This window comes from Camelina sativa, chromosome 12 (genome assembly GCF_030686135.1).
Source record: "Camelina sativa cultivar CO46 ecotype springtype chromosome 12, ASM3068613v1".
NCBI classification, from domain to species: domain Eukaryota; kingdom Viridiplantae; phylum Streptophyta; class Magnoliopsida; order Brassicales; family Brassicaceae; genus Camelina; species Camelina sativa.
Genome location: NC_141891.1, coordinates 21,843,946 through 21,861,671, shown reverse-complemented (window position 1 = coordinate 21,861,671; position 17,726 = coordinate 21,843,946). Strand labels below are relative to the sequence as shown.

The 17,726-nt window shown below is 38.9% G+C and overlaps 2 long non-coding RNA genes across 2 annotated transcripts; one reads left to right on the top strand and one right to left on the bottom strand.

The window, feature by feature from the left end:
- Positions 1–5,070: 5,070 nt before the first annotated feature.
- On the bottom strand, positions 5,071–10,033 carry LOC147930883 (uncharacterized). Its single transcript, XR_015574165.1, has 2 exons — positions 5,497–10,033; positions 5,071–5,410 (listed from the first exon to the last, which is right to left on the bottom strand). It is a non-coding gene; the product is annotated as an uncharacterized LOC147930883 (long non-coding RNA).
- A 6,461-nt stretch (positions 10,034–16,494) lies between these two features.
- Positions 16,495–17,286, top strand: LOC104732430 (uncharacterized). The gene is made up of 3 exons (XR_758821.3): positions 16,495–16,623; positions 16,756–16,847; positions 17,227–17,286. It is a non-coding gene; the product is annotated as an uncharacterized LOC104732430 (long non-coding RNA).
- Positions 17,287–17,726: the final 440 nt, after the last annotated feature.

The following is a 17,726-nucleotide window of genomic DNA, read 5'->3' as shown; positions in this document are numbered from 1 at the left end:
AGCTCGACCCCCCCACTCGGACATGCACTCGACCGAGTCACGGTCGATTGGCATTGTCGAGCTGCCCCAATCACCTTCCTCCAGTCACCAGCAGGACCCCAGGTACACCTTTGATAGTATGCAGGAGGATGTGGACAGCTTCTTCTCCAATCCTTGAGGTAACATTATCACCTTACCATTGTATATACCATAACATTTCATATGTTGTGTTTTGTTTTAAGTCTTGAATCCTCAAGCAAATTTCTTGCACACAAGGGACTGTGTGATTTAAGTTTGGGGGAGGGTTTGAGATAGCATTTGATGTTGTGTTTTGTTTTCTTATTTCAAATATTTAGCATAATCATGTTAGTATTTGCATAGCATCTAAGGCATAGAAAAACCCTAAAAATTTGAAAATTTTTTTGCAAAAATCTTCATAAAAAAAGAGTGTTCATGTAGTTTGCATTGCATATTAGGATCTTGTTTAGCATGTTTCATGTAGAATTGTATAATATTTGCATTAGGGATCTATGATGAGTATTCCCTTGTTAGCTTGCTTAATTCACTAGACTAGGATCAATGCCCAAGTTATTAGTACTTTGATGCTAGTTGAGTAGTTAGAAGAATAAGATTGAACCAAGCCTTGAATTCTTGCATTGCATTTGATCTAAATTGAAGCATGTTATGATTTGATGCCATTTTCTATCTATAAGAACCTAATATTGACTGTTAATTATCAATGTATGCATTGCTTTAAACTCATGGATACCATATACATATTTGGATCATCTTTCTCCTTTTGCCACTCTTGTTGATCCAAGTAGCTGATTTCACTTTTAAATCAGTTTCCCTACTCCTAACCAAACCTTCTTTCAAGCCATGTTTATTCTTGTGTGTGTGAGGCCTATTTTTGGGATTGAGCTTGGTAGAAAGTGTTAGGTTTGAACTGACAAGAGTAAAACCTTGTGTAGTTCTAGTTTGCAATTTCCAAACTAGATAGGACTAGGTGGTTCACTTGTTGGGTTTGGGACTTGGCTGCTTAGTTAAAGAAAAGAAAAGGAAAGTGGAAAAAGAAAAAGAAAAGGGTAGAGTCTTTAGGAGGGGAATGAGTTTAAGCAAAAGCTAAAGTCTAGTGAAAGGATGGGAAGTAAAAATTGTTATCTAAGATGGTTCTAGTTAAAGAAAAGAAAAGAAAGCAAAGTGAAGTTTAGCAAAAAGCTTATATGTCTTAAGAATAAGAAGAAAAGAGAACCATAGCAATAAGAAAAAAATTCCCATTCCACTAGAAAGATCAATTAAGAAACCTCTCATAAGACTTGAAAACCAAAAGAGAAAAGGGTGAAAGAGAAAAGAAGAAGTTAAAGGGTAGCACTAGGATCATTTGGGTTTAGATTGATAGGATAAACACTTTGGGTACCTTTGGGTAGACAAGGTTTTATTCTTGTATGTGTCTAGGTGTTCTTACCTTTAGCATTCTTCTAAAACTCAGTCCATTTTTATGAGAGAACCTTGATATTGACAAGCCCCACTCTAAAAAAGAGACCATCTTTGTCTCAAAACCCTTTATTACCAAGCCAAATGAGTTTAAGCATTGCATAGAATTGATTCATGTTCTTGATTAATGAATGTTAAAGAAAATGGTTGATTTGAATGCATGTGGATATCTAAGGCTCAAATCAATAAAGGTTGTGAAATGCTTGTCTAAAATTTTTAATTCCAGCTCATTCAACTTGCATCATAGTATTAGTAACTTGGACATTGATTCAAGATGGTCTATTTGCAAGCTTTAGGAGCTGAGATCCCACTTTCAAACCTCACTTTCCATCTTATGTCTTGCTTATTTGCTTGAGGGCAAGCAAAGACTAAGTTTAGGGGTGTTGATGTTCATATATTTTACCTTGTTTTCCCTTATTATATTCACATCTTTTGCATCTTTTGCTATCCATTTTAACCATTATTGCATAAGCTTTAGGCCAAATCATGCATTAGAGTTTAGTTGCATTGCATTTGCATCTTTTCATGCATAAACAGGTGATTTTGGAGCTTAAGGGGCATGGATGCAATGCTGAGGAGATGTGAAGCAATCATGAGGAGGAAACAAGGGAGTTAAGGCTGAAGAACCAAGGTCCAGAGTCCAACTCGACCGCACACTCGACCAGACACTCGACCGTGTGCTGAGGAGGACTCGACCGAGTGGAGTGTGCACGAGAGAAGCCAGCTCGACCATGGACTCGACCGAGCACTGGTCGAGTTGACCGAGCCGTTGACTACTTTGACTTTTTCTATTTTCAGGGCTTCCACCTCCTCACCTATATAAGGCCTTGTACCTGCAGCCACCAAAGAGTCCAGCTTTTTAGATATTCCCTAAACCTAGTTTTTACCTTTTTTAGCTTTATTCCTTTTGCATTTTTATTTTTAAGATCTTGTACTTCCTTAAGAAAGAAGACTAGATTCTTGTATTTTGTTGGTTCTATAACTTTCAAGATATTGAGAATTTGAGTTTCATCCTTTCATCAATATTGAAGATCTTTGTTTAATCTTTCTAATAATGCAAGTTTCAATATTTTCTGGGTTTTTGACTTTGTTCATCATGTATTGTTGTGAGTAGTTTGCTTAGGATCTTGAGGAAGGGTTATGATGGATTGATCTTGTGGTTTGTGTGATTTGGTCAAGCTTGATTGTTGTAGATCTCTTCTAGGGTAGATGATCTTAATGCTGATTCTATATCTGAGAGGGTAGAGTCTGATTTCAAGCTTCTTAGCATCACACCAATGTTTAAGAAGCCTATATAAGGCTAGATCGAGAGCTTACCATTAGGCTTGCTAAGAGATTAGAGGTCTTGTTTGGTTTGAGATGTATTGCTTAATGCCTGCTTGTGTAGATTCTTTACTGTGTGAGAACAAGTCTAGAAGATGCATAGGTTTGATTGTTTCTTGACCATGAGAGTGGGAGAAACTTGTCTTAGATTTATATGTCTAGAGATTAGCTCAAAGTTTGCTTGAGATTTGTTGACCAAGTTAGACAACCACAATGATTAGTTCATCCCATGAATCCATCCTCAGGACCCTCTTTGTTTATTGAATTTACAGTCTTAATCCTAATGCTTGCTTGTAGTTTGATTTAGTTTAGCATTACTCTATTTTTATTGCATTGCTCTGTTTTTCCAAATTTGTCTAGCTCGAGCACTCACTCGACCTACACTCGGTCGAGTGCTGCTCGAGTTCATTCCCCAGAACTTTGTGTTTCATGATTTGTGATTGCCTTGTTTCATTCCTGTTTCATTCTAGTTGCATTTCTGTTGCATTTACTTAGTGTCCTGTTCATTACTAGTCTTTCATTAGTTCATTAGTAGAAGTTTCTATTTCTGTTCTTGCATCATTACTGTTATAATCATCCTGTTTCATTTGCATTTAGTTCTTAGTTCTTGTAGTTTATTTTCTGCATTTTACATTTTCATCTTAGGATTGTTAGTGACAAACAATCTTTACATTTGTCTTAACTTAGATTCATATGCATATCTTAACTGTTCACAAACACTCATTTAGGATTGATACCTCTTGTACTGCAATAGCATAAGGGGAATTGAAACACCCATCCATCATTCCATTCATATCTCACCATTGCATACACATCATCATCCTCCTTTCATCCCACAAATAAACTTGTTTCACACCCTCTTGTTCATGCTTAATTGGTTTCCTCCTTGATTTCCTTTGCCATTCAATATCCTCTTCTTCTTCGCGCTTCAACTTGGCCAGTTCTTCTTGAACACGATCTCGCTTTTGGCCACCACTGTAATGACCCTCGCCATGGGATAAATTTCAAATTGAAAACCCAAGGTCAAAAGACCTGGAAAGGAAGCCAGGAAGGAGAGCTGAAGAATTGTCGAAGAAGTGTCCGAGGAAATATTGACGGATCGAGAGTTGGCCGATGAAGCCAAGATGTACCGCAAGTAGCGTCCGAGACATACCGCAAGTGACGAGACATACCGCAATTATCGTTTGAAGCGTACCGAGGGAGCCGAGACTTACTGCCGAGTAGTCCGAGACATGCCGTAGATGGAGACCGAGCCGCGACGTGAACCGTCGACGAAATACGGTATCGCCGGCCGAGCCAACAAATTTCTTAAAAATTGACCAATAGAAATTCATGCAAAAACTGAAAAACATAATTATTGTGTTTTCACAAAATTGGCCAATAGGAATTCATGCAAAAAAAGTGAAAAAACATAATTATTGTGTTTTCACAAAATTAACCAATTAAATTGCATGCAAAGAGGGGTGGAGATGCATGAACCAAAGATTGTGAGACAAGAATATTCCATGGGGATTTTGAGCTTGCTCACCAGCTAAGGGGGAAGAATCAAAGTAGAGGACATGCATTGGTTCATCCCACCACCCACCAATCTCTATATAAAGAGCTCTTCCTTTCTCATTTTTGCACACCATCAAAGAGAAGCATAGTGAGAAAGAAGAGAGAAAGAGAGAAGGATAAGGAGAAGAGAAAGAAGAAGAAGAACAGAAGAAGGGAGGAAGAGCAAGACGAGACTATCGATGCCGTCCAAAGCCTTGTATCGAGAAGAAACTCGATCGCAAGCGAAGAGCAGATCTGAAGTGCCGCCGAAGAGAAGAACATCGTTAAGAGATCCGACCGCTGGTTTTCTATGAGTTCAGGCACAAACTTACTGGTCTCGATGGATCCCAACGACCTCCATCTAGAAAACGGTTTGCTTGGAAATTTTTAGTTGCATTCTTTACTTGATTTATCTTTGTGATCTTTCTTGTTAATATGCATGTGATGTGAGGTTACTCTCACCGCTAGAATCAAAATGATCTAGCGGTAGAGAAGGTAACTTGGTGAAGAAGTTCCATTAGCGGCTAGTTCGAAATGTTCTAGTGGCAAAGGGGGTAAGTTTCTAAAGAGGATACTTGTAAATTTATGAGCTTATAAACCATAAAACCTCAAGTATCAATTTGATGTGTTTAGACCGAGAGAAATGTTAGAATAGGCGGAAGACTTGAGAGATTGAGAGAGTTTTGGTAGAGTAAAGTTAGAGTAAAGAGAGAGAGAATCGTTGTAACAAAGAGAATGAGAGGTGAAGAATAGAATCCACTAGAATAGTCTGAATACAACATGTGACCAAACCTTAAATAGGCGGCCATACTAGGGTAAATCCCTTTACACAAATAGAAACATACGACAATGACATAAAGAGAGAGAAGGAGGTGTTCCCAAGTGTGATAGCGACATGAGCAAGGTCAACTTGCTTAAACTCATTCGTGACTCCTTCCACTCTCCACACCTCCAACGGCTACAAGATGTTCTCGATCCTTCTTATGGGCTTGATGAGGCCTGTCTTGCCTAAAGGCTTCCTTACCAAGAAGTCTGGGCCTTATTCTTCTTGTGTACGGACGGGTCGTACGGACATTGCCTAACACATGATCGGCCATGGTTAATAAGAAATTCCGGCTAGCGTTGTAAAACTTTGGAATGGCTGTCCTTAGACTAGATTCGTACCGCATGCAGACGTGTAACCCACGTTCGTGAGTTGTAGGGTCTGGGACGAAGAGCTCGGAGGTTACTGGGCTCTCTACCCTGGCCGACGCTGTCTACACGACGGTGTAGCTCGATGGTGATATCCGTTTGCATGCCTATGTAGTTGTAGGCGGGGATTCGCAAAGTTGATGAGGAGGGGAAGCATACCGGGCCCATATGTTAAAATTTGTCTGAAAACACTTTCGCTTTTATTCAAGTTTATTGCATGTAGCTTGTAGTTGATTGATTGCTTGTTAGATTTATTGATTAGCTCATTAGCTTCCGCATGCTATCTCTGATTGATTGATTGATTGTTGTTTGGGGAATTTGGGGATTTTGGGGATTAGTTTTCTGCAGGAGCCCTGTAACTCACTAAGTAAATTAGATTACTTATGATAATATTTGTCTTGTAGATAACCCTAGAGAGAATTAGAGGACGTGGTGAACACTAGGAACCCAGAGTAGTTTTTGTGTCTTTTTGTTAAGTAAAGTATGTTGCCTTGCAACCGAACTTTGGCTCTAAGCCTTGAACTCTTGAACCTTTGGTTCCGTTTTGTAATAAACCTTATTTTCCTTATTTAATATAATCAGATTTCTATTTGTATGGGTTGTAGCTGATATAGACTCTGTCCGAGTCAGCTCAACGTTTGGGATGTCTCAAGGATTGCAAAGCCTAAAAGACGTCTCATACGGAAAAGGAAGCACCGTCGACAGACTGGCTAAGGGTCCTAATGTGTTCTTGATCCTCGGAGGGACTGTTGATGGATGTTTCCAAATAGCGCATCGGGCCAGTCTGTAGCTTGCGTGGCCATAGCACGGTTCGGGGGCATTACAACCACTCCAACTTGCTCCACCAAACTCAACACTCACGATTCCACTATACGGCTGGGAAAAGGTTCAACCTAGAACACAAAGGTTTCCCTACACGGCCTAGCACTAAGGGTTCTTTAAAACGCTTAGCTAGAAGGCTTCTTACACAACACCTAGAACTTGGACTAGCACTGAAAAAATGCTACAACAAGCCTAGACAAGCAACAAACACAGCAAGCAAACAAACACCAAACAAACAAACACACAAACACACAAAGAGGGAGTTAGCGCCCATACTTACCTTCCCGATCGCCGCACAGTTCTGAAGGTCTAAGGGATAACTACCTAATGGAAATGATACACACGATCCCTTCCGACTTGCTGCTTCTACGGTTGCTCTCCTTCAGGACTGGTCAGTGGGGGATCTCTTGCTTCTTGAACTGCTTCTACGACGTTGATCATTGGGCAGGCTGCCATGTAATGGCCACTCTTGCCACAGTTGAAACATATGATGTGAGATGGAACTGACAGATGATTCTTCCCTGTTCTCTTACACTCATGAAAATAATGTCCTTGCTCTCCACATGAGTAACATACAACTCCTCCTCTTATCTTTGATGTTGGTCTACGCCCTTCTTGGTTTGATCGTCTCCTCTTTCGATTTGTGCCAACACTTGGCACCATCCTTGCCTTTTTTTCCCATGGTCTTGTCGCATGGCTCTCTTCTCCCTTTCCAATCTTTCCTTCACGTTCACAGCTCTTTCAACCGATCCATCGGTTTGCTGGTAAGCTAGAGACCTTAGTCTACTCCGGATGTCTGCTAGCATTGGTTGCATATGGTAATGAACCATAGCTACTTCATCTTGTCCTCCTTGGCACACATACCTTCGAAGTCGAGTAAAAATTGACTCCAACTCTCGAACACTCCTCACGCCTTCTTCTAAGTGCATGAACTCGGTCTCCAATTTGTCTCCGGCCTCCGGTAGAAAATATCTCCATTTGAACTCTCTTCGAAAATCTGTCCATGTTGGATTCCTTCGACCATAATGTCTCTTCACAATGGTCCACCAATCACTTGCATCGTCCTTAAAGTAGTAGACTGCAACATCTTTCTTGTAGTCTTCAGGGCATCAAGTTGCATCGAAATTCTTCTCCATGTTCTGCAATCATTGATCTGCTTCAAACGTGTTTGATCCTCCTCTAAAATACTCGGTTCCCAAGTTTTTCATAATCACCACAATCTTCAGGAAGCTCGGGACTTCTGATTCTCTTGGCTGTGACACTTGCTGTCGCATAAGCACTAGTATCTCCTGGAACATTGCTAACACATGGTTTCTTGCACCACTCTCTTGACGTCTTGGCTCTTCACGTACTCTCCTTCGTCTTGGCGGCATACTCCTTGGCTCAAATTGTTCATGATTTATAGATCGCACTCCAAATGGTGTTTGACGAAAACTTGATGGCTGTCGAACAAGATTATTATCCCGCGGATAACACCAATCTCCTTCATTGAGAGCACCAAACTTCTTTTCTCTCATGTATCTTGATCTTGCTTCAAAACTTGATCGTTATAAGGATTCTTGCGACTTACTTCCTTTGGAACTCAACCTTCCTGTCGTTCGATCGTAATTCTCTCTTGGTTTTGTCTTTCTCTCGACATCATGTGGGTCACCTTCACTTTGTTCTCCGTCATCACACTGATCTTTCTCCATCGGTTCTTGCCTTTGGTCTTCGGCATCATATTGATCACCATCCAATGAGTCTTCGACATCATATTGATCATCCTCAAACGGTTCTTGACATTCTTCCCCATCAGCTCTTGAATCACCCCACGACCATCCCTCTTGACCTCCCTCATCTGACATCTGCACCAGCATCCAAGGGTAAGTCCTAATCCCATCTACCTAAAATGCACAAGGACGTACCGGTTTCCTAAAATTGCCTTTGCGACTCATTTACTCGATTAAACATTTGAAAACGCGTGTTCCACGAGCATTATAACCATGCTCTGATACGACCGTTGTAACACCCCCGAACCGTCCTATGACCACGCAGGCCAACGGACAGCCACGGGATGCCACTATGAGAACTGCACCGAGGTGGTCCAGTTGAGGGATGGAAGCTGCAGACTTCCCGACCGGTCCTCCTAGCATAATTCCACCCGCAACCGAGACTACTTGGGCTTTGCAACCCTCGCGGCCTGGTGCATTGTGTTGGCCCGGACAAGGCTGAAACTATTTGAAAACAACACAACTCAAATAAAAATGACTTTCAACTTTATCTACTTCATAAAATATTAATACGAAAATGGCGCCAGGCAAAAGGCCATAATACGATAAATTAAGTTATTACAAAAAAACGACTTGCAAAGGCAATGCAATTCTACACCAGCTGGTCTAACGTCCTGTGCTCCCCTCTAAGGATTTTTCCCACTAAGGTTACCTGCAACACAAATTATGGAGTCTTGAGTGCTAAACACTCAGTAAGTTCGGAAACCTAACAAGAAACCAAACCCAACCCCAACCCCAGCGAGCAACACACATCATGCAAGCAAAGAAAATATGAAAGCCTAAGCTAACAACATGCAATGCTAAGCTATCAACATGCAAGACAAAGCTATCAACATTCAAGCCTAAGCACAACAATCAAGTCTAAGCAATCAATATGCAAGACTAAGCTATCAACATGCAAGACGAAGCTATCAACATGCAAGCCTAAACACAACAACTACATGCAGCACTCAAATGCAACATGCAAGCCAAATGCAAGAAAAACAAGCAAGATAATATGCGAGTTAGTCAAGCAATCTCCTAGTATACTATCAAAGTATACGTATGCGGAAGCTGAAAACTTCTTCTTCAATTCCAAGGGCCCTTCACTTCTTCACTCCACCACTTCATCACTTCCTCCCTTCGCTATTTCCCCATACCCGTGAAGACCTATACTCACAGCCACAAAGGCACGCGAGCATAGAACATCTCAACAGGTGCTCTCGCCTACACCGTCGTGTAGTACTCGGCCCTAGGCAGCAACCCCGTCTTTCCAAGTCTTCGTAATCCGCACCGATTACGGCCTTGGGGAAGTCTTCTCCTGCACAACCTCAACACACAACCAAACAAACCTACAAAGCACACAAGCTACATGCACAACACACAAGCAACAAAGAAACTAGAATGAAAATTCTAGAGACTAAGAGCTAAAATCTAACATGCAATGCACACAAGCAATCATGCACAACACACAAGCAACAAAGAAACTAGAATGAAAATTCTAGAGACTAAGAGCTAAAATCTAACATGCAATGCACACAAGCAAACATGCAACCACAAACAAGCAACAAAGAAACTAGAATGAAAATCTAGAGACTAAGTGCTAGACACAACCTTACATAGACATGCAAGGAAACAAAGAAAACGAGACTGAACTATCTAGAACTCAATCTAAAAGAAAAGAATCGAATCTACCCCAACACCCACGAAAATGCCTAGATTTAACACAAAAATCCTAAGCAAAAACAACAAAACCCCACCTATCATGTGCCATATCACATGCATCGAAACTCACCTAGACTTGGCTTGAAAGAATCGATCTAACAGCTTCTAGTCCTAGCTTGAGACGCGGAAGAGAAAAAATTCTAAGGAAGAACACTTTCTCCCTAGCTCTAACTTCTCTCTAACTCTCTAAATCTCTCTAACTTTCTTATTTTATTAAGGAGAGAGACGAAAAACGAAAATGGCTTCACAAGGCTCCTAAGGGGGTCTATTTATAGTGGAAGTGTGAGGTTTGGTGAGAATTTGCATGAGCAACACTTGGCCATCAAAAATTCTTTGTTCTCCACTTCCTCCTTGCATGAAATATGATTGGTCACCTTTTAAAAAGTGGAATGATTTTGTTTCCCACTTTTGGCCTTCTTCTAAAAGAATAATATTTTTGCCTTCCACTACTTGCATGCATTTTGATTGGCCAATTTGGATAAAACAAGAATTCCTTAATTTCCGGAATTTTCGTTGGTTCGGCCGGCGTCCCTCGGTTGGTCGTTGGGCATCTCTCGGCAACACCCGGACATCATTCGACAACAATCGGCACTCCTTCGGACATCCTCGGCAACACTTGGACATCCTTTGGCAACACTCGGACATCCTTTGGCAACACTCGGCACTCCTTCGGACATCATCGGCAACACTTGGACATTCCTCGGATGTCTCGGCAACTCTCGGACCGTACCGTCCTTCTCGGCATTTCTCGGTCCTTCCCGCATACGCAGTTTCCGAGTAAACCGCAAACTCCCGATCGGTCTTAGGGTCTCGATCACACGTCCAGTCACTTCGGTCTTGGCTCGGCCATCTTCCGACTCGCGAATATTTCCTCGGTCTTCCTTCGGGCCATTTTTTTGCAATTTTATTTTGAGAATTTTGCCCCTAGTGAGGGTCACTACTGTCCTTCTCCACCTCCCCAACCATTTTCTTCATTCTATCAATCTTCATGGATTGATCCTCCCCAAGAGCAGCCATAAGATATTGCTTCATTCCTTCTAAGACTTCAGGGGCTATTCTTGGTTGTCCAGTGAGTGAGTGAGTCGAATCCCACTTGATCTTTTCTCAGTAATCCATAGAGAGGATCATTTTCTTTCAAGGTCCTTGGTTTCTCCCTGTTTCCCCCACCTCCTTGATGTAGCCTCATCTTGAGCTTGTTTTACAATGATTGGACAAACCTCTTTCTCGTGTGTTAACCTTTGACACTCGTAATAGCGCTTTTGAACTCTTTCATATTGGAACCTTACTACAGTCAAACCTCCTTTAATGTTTATCACCTTAGGTCTTCTCAGGGGTCTTGAGACATCAAGAGGAACTATGAATTTAACAAATTCCTGCAGTTGTGGCATTTTGGGGTCAAAGGCCACCTCAAAGACTTGTCCTATCAACTCTCCCGGAGAAGTGATTGCCGGAATAGTGAAATAATTGATGGGAAGGTTCCAGATCTGAACCCAAAGGGGGATGAATTGAAGATAGTTAGCAGGAGGATGTTCATACCATCTATCCACCGCGATGGATCAATCATTATATGTATGCGCTTTATTATCCAGAACATCCTAAAGATCATGCTCTGACATAAAGATGAACCGAAACCTTTCTTTTGAAAGCGCCACCCCAGTAGTTTTTCCCCATTTTTACCATTTTCTTCGCATATTCCTGATCAGTGACTGCATTTCTTAACACTCAAGATTTAGAAATTTTCCGACCAAGATTATTTCATTTCACTGACAAGAGAGAAACTCCAGTAGGTCCGACATATCGAATGGAATTTCTTCTTCTTCTTCCAGTGATATCGCCATTAAAGCCTTGTCCATAGCCGACGACATCGAGACTTGATAAAAAACCAGATCTGAGACATGGATTCTTGATGACGAAAATCCAAGATCTATTAATCCATTACTGTAAATCTTCTCAACAGTATAAGGAATCCGGAAAGATGAGCAATATTATCGAGACTTAGAACAAACACTCAGTAACTTGAAAATTTGGTCTGGATATGATTAGCAGCAGAATGAACTTTACCTTTTTCCAAGTAAAAACACACGATATAATCCAAATGCTCCCTTCTCAACCCTAATGAAAGACCCTAGACGAAAAATAATTTTAAAATACATCAATAACATATATTACATAGAAAATAGAAGAAAAAAAGTGCAAAACAAAGTTTTAAGTTAAACGCTGCGTTTTAGGTTAGGGAAAACCCTTAACTGGAGTATTTGTCTCATTCGTCGAGTGCAGCCGTGTTTGAGAGAAAATAAGAGAGAAAAGGTGTTCTTGAGTGTTCTTGTGGATTTTGAGAGATTAGAGGCTGTTCTTGTAGAGATCTGTAGCTGGGATCGTTGTAGGAGTTTCCTAGTAGCATTTTCCTGCGTGTTTAAGGTTCAGAATCTTCTTGGCAAAGGTGAGTGCATGACCATGGCTTATCTAAGCTTGAGATTCTCTGTTCTGCTTGTTTATGTGTTGTTTTGGCTTGTTAGAATGTTATTAGAGGCTTTGGGAAGCTTTCTTATGGCTTGGGATCGAGTTTGACGTTTGTAGGAATGAAGATCCGGTGAGAAGCTTCGGGGAAACGATGCTCGGCATGTGCATCGGTCGTTGCACTTTATGCATCGGTCGATGCAATGCGAGGACGGCACGATTTGACCTAGGAACATCGGTCGATGCCATGTGGAGGTGTCGGTCGATGCAACTAGGGTTTTCGGTGAAATGTCAAGCATGCTTCGGTCGATGCATTGTGAGTGTCGGTCGATGCAAGTGGACCTTGCATCAGTCGATGCAGATCATGCGTCGGTCGACGCAATCCCCTGATGGTGTAGGTCGATGCAATGCCTGGTTTGTTTGTTGATTGTTGTTTGATGGTTAGAGTATCGCAATTGCATGTGTGTATAGCCCAGTAGATGGGATGATTGTCTGACTGAGTGTTTATAAAATACTCATGCATCTCAATTTGTGTTTGTGGTGCAGATAATGGCAAAGTGTGATCGTGGAATCAAGGCAATGAAGAGGAGGATGCTCTAGGGACTCGATTGGATGTTGTCTGGCATTGCTGGGTTGCTAGAGTTGAGTCATTAGAACATTGCTACGTTGCAGGTTTTATGTTTCCTGATGATTAGTTATTGAATTATTGTTATACTTTGGTATTGGTTATTTATTATTGGAAATTTTTTGTTAATGATATTGTTTCTATTATCCGCTATTGTGTGTTTGTGGTTAGGTAGCTAGTGGATATGGGACCACTAGCTGTAGAGTATTTATTATTACTAGATGAGTACCCGCGCACTGCGCGGGTTATCTTTTGGCGATATGAACTATTACATTTTCACTGTCAATATCATATTGTGTATTGAGTAGTCAAAAACAAAAGTACAAACCATGGTGATCAACATCATGTGACTAAAAATTTGGAGTAGCCACCACACAAATTCCCAAGTCTCATAATCTATTATACCTCTTAAGAATCAAACACAAAATGACAAGTTTCTTCTTATTCTATAGTAAGATTACATTTAACAACACACATACCGGCCCTAAATGCATAAAATTAAAGTTAAGAAACAATACCACTCAAAGACAAAATCCTTAAGGTTCACCATAGTGAGAATGAACTTGCAATCCTGTGTATAGTTGAGTAGATAGAGTCATAGAAAAAAAGGTTTATAGAGAAGGAAAACAACACAACAATGTAAAATTAAGAGAGAATTTTGATTTATCTTGTTTGTTATCTAATGAGAATGACTATAATTACATACAAACTATAATTAGAAGAACTAATTAAACATCTTTCTCTATATATTCACGACTCCTGCCATATAAGGATTTGTTTTTTTGAAGCTGTTACACCGTACCAAAGCAAGAAATATATGAATAATTAAGGAGAACAGTAAGCAAAACAGAGCATGCAATTCCCATAATGAAGAAACTAACTTGTAATCTATTTTGAGCAAAATAAATAGACCATTACTAATGCATTAACATAGTATAGGTAAGCTACAAAAAATAACCAGTTACAACCAATATAAATTCGTTCATGCGTAGATATAGATTCTTCAGAAGCCTAAAAAGCCATAAGTTGTACCCATCAGCTATTTGGAACAATAAGCATACTAATCAGTTCCATTTAGACAATTTCTAGATGATGTTAAGATTGTCTTAACATTAGTATAAGACAATTTTTTTTCTTTAGGAAGTTCAGTCCTCTGTTATCTTCAGCATTCTAATCTATATTCTAAAGCCAAGTCTCGTTGGTGATTTCTTTAAAAGTGTACTCTCTGAATATGCTTGATCTTTAAGTTCTCTTTTCTCTATAGTTGACTTTCATCTTCCACTTCTTCGTTCACTACAAAAAAAAATAGCAGGATGTGAGAGATATTATTAAAGAGTAGTTACTACAAAAATCAAAGCAAGGGAAGGCGAAAAGGGTCAAAATAGCAATTACTACAAAAATCAAACAGTGGAAGACGAAGAGGATCAGTCAAGCAACATAAAAAATTCAAGATGATTGGTTGATTTTATTCATAGACATGTGGCACTCTTTCCATTGCTGATGTGGCAGAAGGATGGAGAGAGTTGGTCAACTTTCATATTATAGATTTCATCTAGTTTTCTTTTTGACAACTTCTAAACATTAGAATATATGAAAACCAACCGTTATGAATTTATTCAACTATCTTCCTCTTTGTCTCCATATTTTTCTAAACCAACATTCTACAGTTTTATTCAACTATCTTTCATTTGATAGTGAACAAAACCCCAATCTTCTTTATATATAAAAATTTATTTATTGAGGATTAAAATTTCATGAATTTCTCTACAATATTAACTAATATCTCTATCACTGCTGCAACTCTTCAAACTATTGACAAAATTATAATGCCTAAACCATATTGCCCATACATTCATGGTTTACGCCAAGAGAAAAAAGTGGCTTTTTGATTCACTCTGGATGCTCTTTTTTCTTTTGGTGATACATCTATTTTCTTGGGACATGTTCTAAGCCTTTCTAAATTTCTTATGTAAATATTGAAACTGTTTATGATAAAAGAAAAGAATAAAAGACATAAAAATATTTCATATTTCTTTTAAATTTATATCTGTTTGCTTTTAATGATGATAGATAGGTGGCACTCTCTCTACTGCTGATGTGTCATTCATATGGAGAGAGTTGGTCATCTTTCATAGTATAGATTGTTATTATTATTATTATTAAAAAAAACGGGTCGGTCGTTTCAGTTTGGTATCAGAGCCCTTACGGTTCTAGGTTTGGGTTCACTAGGCTTTGTGCTGTAGATGTTTAGGGTTGCATGCTTTGATTGATTATGTGAGTTAGTCAATTGTGTGTTGCATGAAGTCCTAGAACATCCTCTTCGAGTCTACAGTGTGATTCCATAGTGAGTTTATGTTTTTGTGTTATGTTAAGATTGCTTGCTTAGCCTATCCGGCTGGTCAAATCGTTTCGAAAGGTACTAAGTTTTGGTAGGGTTGTAGCTAACAGATTTTCGTACACTCTCCATTTTACAGAAGTGAATTTAAGTTAATATTCTAGGAGATATTGACAGTTTCGTGAGGCGTTTCTTCTCATTCGTGGATTGAGATCAGCGGATGTTACGGGGACGATTGCGGTTTCATCTGTTATCCGATCGTGCTGAAATTTTGTGAGAAGCTTCTAGACGTATCGATCTTGCTTTTCACCGGAGGGATTAGAAAGTTAACGGTTTGTTTCGATTTCGTAATTCACTTGTGAGGTTGTTCTTTTCAGATTTTTCTATCAGTTTGTTTTCAATGTTTGTTTGTTGTTGTGATTGGTTGTAGGAGCAAGTTTGGTTGTTCTTGGATATTGGAGAGCCTCTCATTTGGTTGTATTTATTTTCATGAATCACTTGTTAAGGTGAGTGCGTGACCATGAGCTTATCTAAGTGATTGGGTTGTATGACTTGTTTTGTGTGATGATGTGTAGGTGTTGTGAAAGTGTTATTGGTTGTTCTGTTTAAATGGTTGGTTTGTTATATTTTATTTGTAGTTGTACTCTTGATTTGCTTGTGTGTATAGCTCGTAGATGGGAGGATCGCCTCACTGAGTAGTTCTGGTAATACTCACGCATCTCATTGTGTTTGTGGTGCAGGTAGAGACAAAGTGTGACCGTGGGATCATGGCAATGAAGAGGAGGATGTTCTAGGGACTTAATTGTTATGTTTTGGTTTATGCTAGGTTGCTAGAATTGGAATGTTGGTTTATGCTAGGTTGCTATTGTTATTGGTATTTTCCGCTACTTATTTGGTGATTTGAGTTCTGCATATTTAAATAAATATTTTTGAGTAATTTTTTTATTTATTATTTATTATTATTAGTTATAATTTATTTATTTATTATTTGTTTTTAAAAAAACGGGTCGGATCGTTTCAAATACTTTGTGATTCTTGAATTTCATCTTTGTTTAATGGACAATCCACAATCACTACACGAGATGAACCTTGGTCTGGTGAATTGAAGTTCGCCTTAGGTGTTAGGGTTTTCACGGAGGTTCCCGGATGTTTGAAATGGACTTCCTTCACAAAGTCACCTCAGTTTACGTGTGTTTATTTGATAAAATCTTGTATATGTGTGTGTGTTTGTGTTTGAACATGTGATTTTTGTTTACTATATTATTTTGTTGTTTGTGGTCCATAGACTGGATTTGGGATCAGGGAAACTTTTGGAGAAGTTGAAGAACATGTCAAGAAGCTTGAAGAAGCAGTTGGCATGTTTAAAGTGGAGAGCTAGAAGAAGATAGGTAAAAATCATATGTTTATTTCAGTTTGTGTTGTTATTTTGAATAGATTAGACTGAGATAATGTTTTATTTTGTTTTTGGTGATTTCAGTCTCTAGAAATGAAAATTTCTGATCATGTCCTGTTGTTCTTAGGTCGAAGATGATGTTTGGCTTACAGAGAAAGCCACAGCCAAACACACTCTTAGACAGAGCTCATGATGTACAACTTTATTTCAGAGCGGAAGGTAAACTTTCATTTGTTAAGACATTTTCTTATCCTTTGCTATTATGGTACAATATATTTACTTTGCTACTTATTGCTGTGAGACTTTTATTAATTCTGGTAGAGAGTCATTTGTTTAGCAGCCTCTGATGTAATTTTGTGAGGCTTTTTGTTGAATTTGTCAAGAGTTATTTGGTAAAATCGATCTATAGACATTTGTTTTGTCTGCACTCTTTAACTAGAGTTACCATTGTCGATCTTCTTACTCACACTTACGTTTTTAAGCTAGAGGACATGTTAGTTATAGTGAATTGCTTGTCCCGATGGTTTCTCATTTCTAGTCTTGATTTTGAAATTCAAATGTGTCCCCATGATACCTTTTATGTTTGTTTGTTTTGAAGGTACTTGAAGAAATGAGTTGCTCTGGGAACATTAGTGGGAAGTACTTAGGCTTCAATGATGGAATCCAAAGCAATTGAGAATTTGCTACAAAACCATTTATTATGTAGCTGTTCATCTATTTTTTTTTTTTTTTCTAATTATGTTTTTTTGAGGAGGATGAAGTATTCTTATTTTTAATTATGCTTTTTAATTTTATTTTGTAATACAGTTTTTTTAATAATCATGGTTTATAATAATAAATATAGTATTCAAAAAAAAATTATTCATAGTTTAAATATATTTAAAACAATTAATAATATATATTTATATTTTGTATAAATACTGTATAAATACAATAATGTATAAATACTGTATAAATACAATAATGTATAAGTACTTAAATACAACTATGGTCGGAAATTAGTCGTTAATAAGTCACTAAATTTGGCAACTATGTTACGACTAATTTTTTTTACCGACTAACGATTTACGACAACAGGTTTTAGTCGCAATTTGGTCG